Source organism: Mytilus californianus, unplaced genomic scaffold, assembly GCF_021869535.1.
Source record: "Mytilus californianus isolate M0D057914Y unplaced genomic scaffold, xbMytCali1.0.p SCAF_59, whole genome shotgun sequence".
Taxonomy (NCBI): domain Eukaryota; kingdom Metazoa; phylum Mollusca; class Bivalvia; order Mytilida; family Mytilidae; genus Mytilus; species Mytilus californianus.
The window spans coordinates 1,059,677-1,072,621 of NW_026262711.1; positions in this window are offsets into that span (position 1 = coordinate 1,059,677).

Consider the following 12,945-nt stretch of genomic DNA (forward strand, 5'->3'; position numbering starts at 1 on the left):
TTTTTGAACAATACATGCATACTCTTGGTAATAAATGCATGTTATCACAGCACAGGCACTTGTCTCAGAATTTTTTTTCCTAAAGTACATTTATATAGGGGGAAATTTAAAAAAAAATTCTGATACATTAAGCGCCTGTGTACATGTCCTTTTATTATGGATACACTGACACATCATATCTTTAGCTACATTAAATTCTCCACTGCTCATATCGACAAATGGATTAATGAAACTGCAATGAATAATTGAACCAGTCCTTATACTCCTGATGCTGTATAATCATTATTAAACATAAAGAAATATATATATACAGTTTTCCACTACATGCATTTAATTTTAGCATATTTTTTCAAACAATTTTTTACAGCTATATTTATTTATATGAATAGTTAAAATTAGCAGTGCCATTTGACAAGAACATTTGAAATGTAAGTTAAAAAATGTTTTAAAATGTCACAACATTCAAATGAAACGTGCATTTTTTTTGTTTTAGTTTAACAATTTTTGCATGTAAAATAACAATAATCTTTATTGTCAAATAAACTTATTTAAACATGGGAACAGTATATCTAATATCAATATATATATGTTCCTGTTTAAAAAAAAACCAAACAAACATACATACACTCATACATATAATATACATAGATATCAGTTACAAGCCACTTTAACAAAATAAATAAACGATTAAATGCAGTTTATTGATAACTCACATAAATAGTGTCAAGTGAATGCAAAAAGTAAACAGAGGAAAAGCCGAAACATTAACACAAGTTTTCCGACTATGTTTTTTCTATTACATATATTATTATCTGGTACCCAACTCCATTTCAAAGACTCGAATGCAGAATAGATGCTTACAAGTCTAGGTTCCAGGTGAGAGAACCTCGTTTTTTAATGCGACCATCTGTTGTTCATGCTGAAAATAAACAGATGATACAATAACATGCAATAATGAAAGTAGTACAGAGAATCTAGACAGATGTCTAAAAATACATCTACATGTACTTGTTTTGTCGTAAGTATTGTCCATTTGGGTGGTTGTGCCACACTGATATGTACGATAAAAGAAACACAAAAAGCATTGGCCATTGTGGTCAAACCCATGTAATATATGTTTTCGTACAGACTGACCATCAAGGCACATGCACTTGTATCTCCAAAAGGGGGTTTACTATCCACAGCTAAATAATTCAAGTGATAATTCAAATTAATCTGGATTCTTTCAGTTCAACAATATTCACTGGCAATTAACCTGCAGGAAAATGCACAGAAATCAGTGGCGGATCCTAGTCCAAATAATTATGACGTCTTGAAAGGCTATTATATTTTTTTCTTTGACGCCTTACATCGACTTCATAACGCCGAACTAATATTTTCAGAGAGGGAATTTACTGCTTTATTAAAACGTTTAGCTGATTTCTCCTTAAGATGCTTCATTTTAGGAGTATAAAATATATTTTTGAACCAAGCTCGGTAAAATTTGACGGACCTGAATTTCCGGATAATATAAAACTAAGGTTCCGAAAATTCGGGTCTGTCAAATTTTACCGAGTTTGGTGCAAAAATTTATTTTATAATCTCCTAAAAAGAAATCAGATAAACGTTTTAAAAAAAGCAGTAGACAATCATCCGCCTCGAATGGAATTGTAACTTATTTTATTATTACTGTAGGAAAGTTGAGACCAAAATATGCTCTCAAAGTCCAACCGAAAATGGTGGCTTCAGCATTATGACGTCTATGTAAGGCGTCAAAGAAAAAAAATATAATAGCCTTTCAAGACGTCATAATTATTTGGACTATGGCGGATCCATGAATGTCCATTATAGTGGGAGTCCATTGCATGATTGCTTAACCCTCTTGCTGCCGGAGGTACACATATGTCCACACCGACTGTGTCGGAGGGACACATATGTCCCTGTTTTAATTTGTGCAAGCTTCTTATCATTGCTGTATCGTTTTCAAATAAAAGACGAAGATACATGTAAAGCAGGGTCATATTTTTCTTCATTGGGTGCCAACTGTAACGGTCATCATGGCGTGATGTCATATATCAAAACGAAGTCATTGTTGGACATCAAACGTCACAGACATCGTATTTTCTGGCACACAAAATACAACCTTGAAAAACAACTGGCAGCAAGAGGGTTAAGAGGGGGCCCGCTCGGGTCATGCTTCAGTGATTCCCTATGTAATCAACTAAATTTTTCCTAGAAAGGGGAGGTCCAGGGCCTCCACCCTAAATCCGCATCTGGAAATGTATATACAGTAGGCACGACTAGTAAGCTCTTTGAAGGGGATGGCATTTACTAGCCTGCTACTTTAGAAATTTAACCTGCCTCTTCAAAAATTACTGACCCCACTGCTACTATGCAAATCAAAGGAAAAATAATAAATCGGTTGGGACAATACAAATATTCAGTGAATTTTTAACAAACTTTTACATATTCTGATCAAATAATAAACATTCTATAAGTAGATAACAATGATAAATAAATAAAATCAGGGCGAATGGACCCCTTGGCAAACAGGTATTAGAGCAAACAGGTACTAGGGCGAACAAACCCAGATTCATTTGATTTCGTACAAGTCTGTATGCTTGCTTTGACACAGGAAATTGTGACGTCAAAATGCATTCTTAATAACATGAAAACCCATACAAGGAGGAAACATGTATGTACATGTATTCATGAGCACAAGCGATTGTATCATAGATGTTTTTTGGCAGAAATAAATATGCAAATCAACTGTTATGTGATATACATAACCTCCCATGAATCCTGGTCTATTCGGGCAAAATCATATGTGCTTACTTTTACGTTCATCCCTTTCACATTTGCACCTAACAAGTTTGCACATGTTCATGAAAGTTTTGTGTTGAATAACTTTTTCATTGTGCTTTAGTTAGAATGGTTAGTGTAACGCGATAAAAAATATATAAAACAAGTTTATTTTTATTGTTTTAAAATGAAGTGTAATTCTAAAACCTAAAACGGTTTTCTTTTGTGAATTATTTTCAATTTAAAGAAATGAATAATGTCATAAAGATCAAATACTAAGCCATTCATCATCAAGACTTGTATTTAAGAGCGACAGAACATTCCGAACACAACAGCATTTGGACCAGCAAATTGCAGAGTTCTCCCCAGGCCGATATGACGCTGCGGTGCCGCAGCGCCTTCATTATATTTTTGTAGAACCAGCAGCGTCTTAATTGGCCGCTGTCCCTTAATACTTGATCCCGCAGCGTGTTAATTTTCACATTTTCATTACAAATGTTGGTTAAAATTGTCAAGTTACTGATCACTGCTGATGGGTCGGTCAGTGCTACGCAATAAATGATAATTAGTTTTACCTGAGCCACGCTTATCTCAGCCTTATCAGGTAATAGCGTAAATGATCATCAAGAAGATAGATATTTTTTGAAGAAAATTAAAAATTTTAAAAACTTCAGTGCAGAAATTGAAGAAATAGATCGCAAATACATTGTATTTACGCATCGTGTGTATGATCACTTGACCATTTATATAACAAATTTTTTCATTGGTTGAGAAGAAGAATCTATATAAACACGACCAATGAACGTGTTGAATACACATGATAAATTTGAATACACATTGCTAAAGATATTTACGATGAAAACTATGAATGAAAGTATTAGTAGTTGAAAAAATTAAAATAAAGTTTGATTAAAGATAACGAGGAGTGATTTACTTTAATAGAAAGTGAAAAAATGTTGTTTGCAAGGTAAATTCGTCTTAAACTGTCATATATGTAGAAATAAAATGATCATTGAACATCGATCGTGAATCCATGCGTCGGGAAATATGTGACAATCAACACGGGTACAGAATCGCCGCAGCTTCTGTATAATGTCACTGGTAAATAATTTCAATGGTTTTAACTTTCAACGAATTTGTAAAGTTTCGTTTATATCTATCTGCCAAAAATAGGATTAAACAATAATACGCACGGAAGCGTAATGTGAAACTACGGAAACTGGTCAGATGTTCATTTATAAACAAAATTTGTTTTAAAAAGTTGTATACCAAATATCTTAACCATATTCGATTTTATTAATTCTGAATGAACATGCAGACTTCTTATACGTTCAGGTATTTCACATCCAATTTTTTATGGAAATATTCTTTATAAAGCACAAAAATGTCAGTATTCACCTCTGAAGCTAACATTACCTTTAAATAGACTTATTAAGAAGGGATATAGTTACGATACTGTTGTCAGGTCATTAAAGATTGCATATTTTGGCGTTAATATTGATTCACTTATAGGGTCTTTGCATCGGCACTAAACACAATTATTTAAAAACCAGTTGTTGGCATGACACGGGTTATGTTCTTCTCATATATGTTATGATGGTATGATACTAAACCCCTAACGGGAAGGATTGTGCCTGATATTCATATGATGAAGACATAATCTTTCAATCAGTTTAATTGAAGTCTGGAGCTGGCATGTCAGTTAACCGCTAGTAGTCTGTTGTTATTTATGTATTATTGTCATTTTGTTTATTTTCTTTGGTTACATCTTCTGACATCAGACTCGGACTTCTCTTGAACTGAATTTTAATGTGCGTATTGTTATGCGTTTACTTTTCTACATTGGCTAGAGGTATAAGGGGAAGGGTTGAGATCTCATAAACATGTTTAACCCCACCGCATTTTTGCGCCTGTCCCAAGTCAGGAGCCTCTAGCCTTTGTTAGTCTTGTATTATTTTTAATTTTAGTTTCTTGTGTACAATTTGGAGTTTAGTATGGCGTTCATTATCACTGAACTAGTATACATATTTGTTTAGGGGCCAGCTGAAGGACGCCTCTGGGTGCGGGAATTTCTCTCTGCATTGAAGACCTGTTGGTGACCTTCTGCTGTTGTCTGTTCTATGGTCGGGTTGTTGTCTCTTTGACACATTCCCCATTTCCATTCTCAATTTTATGTTCTCTGCAAATAACAAAGGGGTGAATTATAAGCAAAAGGTAGATGATGGAAGTAGAAGTTTTTTTCAGACCAATGACTTCTAATGAAAAGGGGAATACACCTCCGTCTACACTGTCTCTTTTGAGAACTTGTAAATGGTCAAGATCCCCACCCCTAAACCATATATATTCTTGTAAGGGAGAATAAAACAAATCAAATGAAATAAAAGGCGAGTCCCCTGGGGTAACTCCCACCCCTTCCTGTTTAAGAACTTGTAAACCGTCAAGATCCCAACCCATAAACCATATATATTCTTGTATGGGACAATAAAACAAATCAAATGAAATATAGAGGAAGTCCACAGGGGTCACCCCACTCCCTTCTTTTTGAAAACTTGTAAACTGTCGAGATCCCCACCCCTAAACCATATATATTCTTGTATTGGACAATAAAACAAGTCAAATGAAATATAGGGGGAGTCCCTGAGTGTCACCCCCACCCCATCCTGTTTTGAGAACTTGTAAACGGTCAAGATCCCCACCCTGAAACCATATATATTCTTGTACGGGACAATAAAACAAAACAAAAATGAAATAAAAGGCGAGTCCCCTGGGGTAACTCCCACCCCCTTCCTGTTTAAGAACTTGTAAACGATCGAGATCCCCACCCATAAACCATATATATTCTTGTATGGGACAGTAAAACAAGTCAAATGAAATATAGGGGGAGTCCCTTGGTGTCAACCCCACCCCATCCTGTTTTGGGAACTTGTAAACGGTCAAGATCCCCACCCCATAACCATATATATTCTTGTACGGGACAATACAACAAATCAAATGAAATAAAAGGAGAGTCCCCTGGGGTCACTCCCACCCCCTTCCTGTTTAAGAACTTGTAAACGGTTGAGATCACCACCCATAAACCATATATGAAATATAGAGGAAGTCCTCAGGGGGCACCCCACCCCCCTTCTTTTTGAAAACTTGTAAACGGTCGAGATCCCCACCCCTAAATCATATATATTCTTGTATGGGAAAATAAAACAAATCAAATGAAATATAGGGGGAGTCCCTGGGTGTCGTCCGCACCCCATCATGTTTTGAGAACTTTTAAACCGTCGAGATCCCCACCCCAAAACCATATATATTCTTGTATGGGACAATAAAACAAATAAAATGAAATAAAAGGCAAATCCCCCTGGGGTCATTCCCACCCCCTTCCTGGGAATGACTAATTATGGGAGCTTTGTTTGGGAGACTTCGTAACAGCATCATGTTACAATTATTTCTTGTATTAAGTTTTTTTTTTTTAAAGTCGGAAAAAAGTTAAACACCCAATCTACACATTTACAACCTTTTTGAAATATTACACATCTACCGTTGCAAACTTTCCACAGGTGCTATCCAGCACTTTGATTAGCTCACCTGGCCCAAAGTGCCAAGTGAGCTTTTCTCATCACTTAGCGTCCGTTGTCCGTCGTCGTTAACTTTTACAAAAATCTTCTCCTCTGAAACTACAGGGCCAAATTTAACCAAACTTGGCCACAATCATCATAGGGGTAAAATGTAGATTTTGGCTTATGTCTCTGAAACCAAAGCATTTAGAGCAAATTTGACATGGGGTAAAATTGTTTATCAGGTCAAGATCTATCTACCCTGAGTGAAATTTTCAAATTAATTGGACAACCGGTTTTGGGTTGCTGCCTCTGAATTGGTAATTTTAAGGAAATTTTGCAGTCTTTGGTTATTATCTTGAATATTACAATAGATAGATATAAACTGTAAACAGCAATTATGTTCATGATGTTCAGCAAAGTAAGATCTACAAAAAAGTCAACATGACCGAAATGGTCAGTTGACCCCTTAAGGAGTTATTGCCCTTTACAGTCAATTTTTAACAATTTTTCGTAAATTTTTGTTATCTTTTACAAAAATCTTCCCCCTGAAACTACTAAGACAAATTTAACCAAACTTGTCCACAATCATCATTAGGGTATGTAGTTTAAAAAATGTGTCCGATGACCCCGCCTGTGAACCAAGATGGCCGACATGGCTAAAAAATAGTACATAGGGTAAAATGCAGTTTTTGGCTCATATTTCAGAAACCAAAGCATTAAGAGCAAATCTGACATGGATAAATTTGTAATTTAGGTCAAGGTCTGTCTGCCCTGAAATTTTCAGACCAATTCAACCAGGCAACCCATTGATAGGGGTAAAATGTAGATTTTGGCTTGTGTCTCTGAAACCAAAACATTTAGAGCAAATCTGACATGGGGTTAAATTGTTTATCAGGTCAAGATCTATCTACCCTGAAATTTTTTAATGAATCGGACAACCGGTTGTTGGGTTGCTGCCTCTGAATTGGTAATTTTAAGGAAATTTTGCAGTTTTTGGTTATTATCTTGAATATTATTATAGATAGAGATAAACTGTTAACAGCAATAATGTACTGCAAAGTAAGACTTACAAATAAGTCAACATGATCAAAATGGTCAATTGACCTCTCAAGGAGTTATTGCCCTTTATAGTCAATTTTTAACAAATTTTGTAAATTTAGTAAATTTTACAAAATATTTTAACTACTGGGCCAAGTTTATTATAGATAGAGATAATTGTAAGCAGCAAGATTGTTCAGTAAAGTAAGATCTACAAACATATCACCATAAACAAAACACAATTTTGTCATGAATCCATCTTCGTCCTTTGTTTATGATATGCACATAGACCAAGGTGAGCAACACAGGCTCTTTAGAGCCTCTAGTAATGTGTTTACTAGAATTGAGGTCAGGACTTTCAGTTATTTATAGATATGTGTTACCTGTGTACCGATATATATGATTGGTGCAACAAACGCTAGTGTACAGTGTAAATACAAGTTTTTCCCTTTATCCTTATTATTTTTGTTTTACTTAAACAAAGTTACATATTTAAACTTAATAGAATTTTAATATTTTATAAAGTATACGCATTTTTATACGACCGCAAAAAAATTTTTGTGGTCGTATATTGGTATGACGTTGGCGTCGTCGTCGTCGTCGTCCAACGTCATCCGAAGACACATTGGTTTTCGCACTCTAACTTTAGTTTAAGTGAATGGATCTCTATGAAATTTTACCACAAGGTTTAATACCACAAAAGGAAGGTTGGGATTGATTTTGGGGGTTATGGGACCAACAGTAAAGGAATTAGGGGCCAAAAATAAGCATTTTTGTAATTTCCAGACATAACTTGTGTGTTAGTGTATGGATCTCTCTGACATTGTACCACAAGGTTCCATATCACAAAATGAATGCTGGGATTGATTTTGGAGGTAATTGCCTCAAAATTTTAGGAATTAGGGGCCAAAAAAGGGGCAAAAAACAAGCATTTTTCTAGTTTCATGACAATAACTTGTGTGTAAGTGTATGGATCTTTATGAAATTGTACTACAAGGTTCCATATCACAAAGGGAAAGCTGGAATTTAGTTTGGGGGTAATTGCCAAAACATTTAGGAATTGGGGGCCAAAAAGGGGCCAAAAATAAGCATTTTTCTAGTTTCCAGACAATAACTTGTGTTCAAGTGTATGGATCTCTCTGAAATTGTACTGCAAGGTACCATACCACAAAGGGAAGGCTTGGATTGATGATGGGGGTAATTGCCTCAATATTTTAGGAATTAGGGACCAAAAAGGGGCAAAAAACACATTTTCTAGTTTCCAGACAATAACTTGTGTTCAAGTGTATGGATCTCTCTGAAATCAAGGTACCATACCACAAAGGGAAGGCTGGGATTGAGTTTGGGGTGATGAATCATAAGGGGGTTCAAAAAATTTGGGGGGGGGGATTTTTTTTTTTTCCTTTTTTTTTTCTTTTAAAATTTTCCATTTTAAGTTGGTTATTTCTGATTTATATTTAAAAGCAAATAATAATGATATGGTAGGAGATACACAGCAAACAGAATGTGTAAATTATTATATAATAAGTATTGTGCAATAGCAAGAAATTTTCAATTGCACAGTATTGCACAATAGCAAGAAATCTTCAATTGCACAGTATTGCGCAATAGCAAGAAATCTTCAATTGCACAGTATTGCACAATAGCAAGAAATATCCAATAGCACAATATTGCGCAATAGCAAGAAATTGTCAATAGTACAGTATTGCGCAATAGCAAGAAATATTTAATTGCACAGTATTGTGCAAAAGAAGATACTTCGTATAAATTGCTTATTTCTTGACCAATTTCAATGGGGTTTTATTCTTGATTTCTTGGGGTTCTTAATATGCTGAATCTAACCGTGTATTTAGTTTTTGGATTTTGGGCCCCTTTTTAAATTGGTCCACATTGAGGTCCAAAGGGTCCAAAATTAAACTTTGTTTGATTTCATCAAAAATTGAATTATTGGGGTTCTTTGATATGCCGAATCTAACCGTGTATTTAGATTCTTAATTTTTGGTTCCGTTTTCAAATTGATCTACATTAAGGTCCAAAGGGTCCAAAATTAAACTTAGTTTGATTTTAACAAAAATTGAATTCTTAGGGTTCTTTGATATGCTGAATCTAAACATGTATTTAGATTTTTGATTATGGGCCCAGTTTTCAAGTTGGTCCAAATCGGGGTCCAAAATTAAACTTTGTTTGATTTCAACAAAAATTGAATATATGGGGTTCTTTGATATGCTTGATCTAACCATGTATTTAGATTTTTGATTTTTGGGCCCCGTTATCAACTTTGTTCACATTGAGGTCAAAAGGGTCCAAAATTAAACTTTGTTTGATTTCATCAAAAATTGAATTCTTGGGCTTCTTTGATATGCTGAATCTAACCATGTATTTAGATTTTGGATATTGGACCATAATAGGTGAATGTCCAATTTAAAATTTTTAAGTTCTTAGACCACATTCATTCTGTGTCAGAAACCTATGCTGTGTCAAATATTTAATCACAATCCAAATGCAAAGCTGTATCAAGCTTGAATGTTGTGTCCATACTTGCCCCAACTGTTCAGGGTTCGACCTCTGCGGTCGTATCAAGCTGCGCCCTGCAGAGCATTTTATTAAAAATTATCTAAACTAGTACAATTTTAATGCGGTGACCCTGCAAATAGGTTGGGCTTCCGAAGAAGAAGAAGAAGAAGTTAGCTATGATAGAGCTGGGAACAGTTTATATGACCTGGATAGAGTCAGCAATATCTTCCAATCAGATAGTAAGAAGCATTCAGCCTGCAGACTGTCCATCGTTCAATTCTTAAATATCGTCTCCGAGGAGACGATAATAAAATCTGTTACAGGGTTATAAGCACCTGTATGAATCTAGTGTATATAAACTTTTTATTCATGTCGTCATACTGCTATTGTTATGTTCCCACGGTATTAAGTTTTACCCTTTTTCTTCTGTAAGTATATGTACGTCCCTTACTTGTACATATGTCCGTACATCCAAAAATTGGTTTCTGGTCTCTAACTTTTAGTTTTCCTAAACCAAATTGTATGAAACTTATAGGCAATACTTATTTCCACAAAACACAGATCAAGTTGAATTTTGGTGGCGTCCATTTTACAAATAATTATTCTATGAGTTTGCTCCTTAACAAAAGGAAAAGTTACTTGAATTTTTTTGTTTACGATCTCTAACTTTAGTTTGTCTCAACCAAATGTTATGAAACTTATACACAATGCTCATTATCACAAAACACTGATTAAATTTGAGTTTTGGTTGTGTCAGTTTTACTGTTCTAGAGTTATGCCCCTTTATAAATTCAAAAATTGTGATTGTTGTCGAGCCAACGACTTTTGTCTAAAAAGCGAGACATAGTGATCCTACATTTTGTCTGCGGTGTCCACAAATATTCACTCTTTGGTTAAAGTTTTTGAAATTTTAATAACTTTCTTAAACTATACTGGATTTCTACCAAACTTGGACAGAAGCTTGTTTATGATCATATGATATGTAGTATCCAGAAGTAAATTTTTTAAAAAAAAATCCATTTTTTCAGTATTTTACTTATAAACAGATAAATGGACTTAGTTTTTCTGCCAGGAAACATAACTTTCACTCTGTGGCTAAAGTTTTCAAAATTTTAATGACTTTCTTAAACTATCCTGGATTTGTACCAAACTTGGACATAAGCTTGTTTATGATCAAAAGCTAGTATCTGGAAGGAAATTTAGTTAAAATTTTTGTTCTTGTTTTTCCGTATTTTACTTATTAATGGACTTAGCTTTTCTTCCAGTTAACATTACATACAGTCTGCATTTAAATATTTTTTAAAACATTTATTAGATTCATAAACTATCCTGGATTTTTACCAAACTTGGATAGAAGCTTCTTACAATTAAAAGATAGTATAGAGAGGAATATTGTTATTAATTTTTTTCCTCATTAGCTCACCTGGCCCAAAGGGCCAAGTGAGCTTTTCTCATCACTTGGCGTCCGTCGTCGTTAGCTTTTTACAAAAATCTTCTCCTGTGAAACCACTGGGCCAAATTTAACCAAACTTGGCCACAATCATCATTAGGGTATCTAGTTCAAAAATTGTGTCCGATGACCCCACCAACCAACCAAGATGGCCGCCATGGCTAAAAATAGAACATAGGGGTAAAATGTAGATTTTGGCCTATATCTCTGAAACCAAAGCATTTAGAGTAAATCTGACATAGGGTAAAACTGATTATCAGGTCAAGATCTATCTGCCCTGAAATTTTCAGACAAATCTGACTTTCTGTTGTTGGGTTGCTGCCCCTGAATTGGTAATTTTAAGGAAATTTTGCAGTTTTTGGTTATTATCTTGAATATTATTATAGATAGAGATAAACTGTAAACAGCAATAATGTTCAGCAAAGTAAGATCTACAAATAAGTTGTCATGACCAAAATTGTCAGTCGACCCCTTTAGGAGTTATTGCCCTTAATAGTCAATTTTTAACAATTTTTTGTAAATTTTTGTAATCTTTTACAAAAATCTTCTTCTCTGAAACTACTGAGTCAATTTAACCGTACTTGGCCATAATCATTATTAGGGTATCTAGTTTAAAAAATATGTCCGATGACCCCGCCTTCCAACCATAATGGCCCACTTTGTTAAAAATAGAACATAGGGGTAAAATGCAGTTTTTGGTTTATATCTCTGAAACTAAAGCATTTAGAGCAAATCTGACAGGTGGCAAAAATGTTCATCAGATTTAGATTTATCTGCCATGACGAATCCGACAACCCATTGTTGGGTTGCTACCCCTGAGTTAGTAATTTTACAAAAATTTTGGAGTTTTTTGTTATTATCTTAGATATCATTATAATATCTAATATCTAATATTATTAATTATGATTTTAACCTTATTTTACATGATTTCCAAAGTATCAGTAAATACAGGTGAGCGACACAGGCTCTTGAGAGCCTCTATTTTTTGTTCAGCCTGTGATTAACAGCAAAAGTAGGCGAGATACTGGGTTTTGCGGAACACTTACGATTTTTTTCAATTCCGTGCTCTAACTTTAGTTTGCCTCAATCAAATGTTACAAAACTTATACATAATACTTTTAACCACAAAACCAAGATCAAGTTTGAATTTTGGTGCCTTCATTTTACTGTTATGGTTAGGGTTATGTCCAGTTACAAATGGAAAAAATACTATAAAATCACAGGCCCTAGATATGGCATGGGTATATAAAGAAATTAACAGAGCTTATTGCATATTTGGTTATTTTAGAACAAAAGTTTAATGGTTGCAATAGAAAATATCAAAATTTTATATGACAAACATATGAAAAAAGTGATTTTTGATAATTGCTAAAAAGAAAATGGTTTAGTTAAAAACATCAAAGCTGTGATTAAATACATATTTGAAATAATACACATCTAATAATAAATATCTACAGTTGCAAACTTCCCAGAGGTGCTATCCAGCACTTTGATTTTAATTTAAAATCATCATTGTTGTACTCGTACATGTACAATTGTACCAAGCTACATACATGTATGTACATTTGTAGCTACTTCTACTTTACTTTACACCAACACAAACTTTTTAAA